This window comes from Rutidosis leptorrhynchoides, chromosome 2 (assembly GCF_046630445.1).
Source record: "Rutidosis leptorrhynchoides isolate AG116_Rl617_1_P2 chromosome 2, CSIRO_AGI_Rlap_v1, whole genome shotgun sequence".
Lineage (NCBI taxonomy): Eukaryota > Viridiplantae > Streptophyta > Magnoliopsida > Asterales > Asteraceae > Rutidosis > Rutidosis leptorrhynchoides.
The window spans coordinates 78129120-78131217 of NC_092334.1; positions in this window are offsets into that span (position 1 = coordinate 78129120).

Sequence of the window (2098 nt, forward strand, 5' to 3'; positions counted from 1 at the left end):
CAGCTACTACTGGTATTAGAAAGATAGGAAGTTATTGAGCGCACCATGTTTAGCGCATGTTTAAAATCTGTACCGATGAAACAATGTCTCTTAAGGACCTTACGCGCATGTTTATCTATGTTTAATTATTGCCTTCAAGTTATCGTCTACCATAATCTTTTTGCCATTATATGCAAAGTAGCTCTCTAATTTGAAAATGGTGCGCACAATCTCTTAGGCAGCGCACTCCTGCCTTTGAAGGGTTGCTTTCTCTGGCACCCGTGCGGCAGAAGCTTGTTTGGTGACAAGCTACTCTATTATAACCGGACGGTTAAGCTTCATTGGGTTGAACTAACCAACCCACGCAGAACTCGAGATCTGCAAGTCATGACTATAAACGACGGCGTTGGTCGCACCTGACCTCAATCCTAAGTGTTTGCGCACTTAGAAGACTCCCGATGCGCACACACGGATGCTTAACTTAAGCATATATTGTGTGCACAACAGTATATGTGATAAGTTAAATGTTGGCATGCCTCGAGTATAATTACGATGAAAATCAAGAAATACATAGCCAAACATTTTAACAAACGATCTTACGCGCATGATCATATAAGAATCACGAACATAACCCATATACTTGGCCATACTGATATTTAACAATTGTAACTTAGAAACATACAAGTAGCAAAGGACAGATTCAAGTCTAGTGCGCATACACAACCTATGGCCGACAATGCAATATGTTTAAAGTAAAAATTGCTAACGCACACTTGTAAACTGCGAGCGCGCTATAACATGCAAACCACGCACAATATAGACAAGTAAACAAGATCAGTTTTCATTATTATTAAGAAATCGATTGCATTGTTAAAGAAAATTACAAAATTACAACGGGTCGTTTAACAAACGATGAGCATCAGCAGCGGGGTCTTCGGATAAAGCCACAAGTGAAGAGACCATGATGTTCACCAGTGTCGGTGCCACCTCTTCGCTCTTTTGCACCGCAAGAGGATCCACTTCCTTGGCAATGAGGGCATCTAAAGCCTCAGAAGATTGGACGTGAGGCTGAATCTTATTCCAGAAAATAAGCCTCTCCTCTGCCTTAAATGCAAGAATGGCGTCAACAAGAAGATCGCTCACGTATTTCGAGTCGCAAGCACGAGAAACAAGCGTAGGGAGCCCCTTTTTTAAGGTCTCAAATTGACACTTTGCCATGTCACGATCAACCTGACAAGAAGTTAAGCGATCAGTCAAGTTTTCGCGCTCTCCCTCCCAAGAGCTCTTTTCAGACTCGAGGGACCTGAATTTTTCAGTCAAATCCTCAACTTGAGAGGCTAGAGACGCCTTCTCCGTGGCTAGAACAGACGAGGCACTGACCGCCTCTTCGCGCGCCTTTTCAGAATGCTCGAAATCCGACTTCAGATGCATGATACAGTCACGCAACTGTTCGGCAGTCAGTGCGCCTGGTGTAGAAGAGCCAGCGCTGTCCAAGCGAGCCTTTGCCTCCTTAAGGCAACTTTTAGAGCGCATCAAGTTCAACATCGCCAGTTGAACATCAAAGCGCCAAGCTGCCTCGAGCGACAGATGCCCAAAGTAATTGGAAAGCTTGATATCTTCCAAGTAGTTGAACTGAAAGGTCGTTGTAGCCTTCGGGATAGACAGCAAGTCGTTCATGCCGTAAAATTACAGGCGAGCCTCTGCAAACAAGAAGATAACTGGTCAGCAACATAAAAAATAGCGTAAATTTCAGAGACCTGAGGAAAGTAAGACTACCTTTCGCCTTTTTAACGCGCTTGCGCTTGCTCCCACTCTCGGTTAGGGGCTCACTTTCCTTGCCCCCTTCAACGTCTGTTTGATGAGGGTCATCACCTGCAAGACTCTCGCACTGGCTGGCGCTACCAGATCTACTGGCACCGCCAGTGGCGTTGACATGAACTTGCTTATCAATGTCCATACCCCGATCACCCCGATCACCCCGATTCTCCACTTCGGATGTCTCAGTATGAAAGCCCTCGATATTGCGTGAAGCAAGAAGTCTGTCTAGACGCATCTCTGCAAATTTAACAAGCTAAATTAGACAAAGGTGATGAAAGGAGAACAAATACAGAAATAAAGC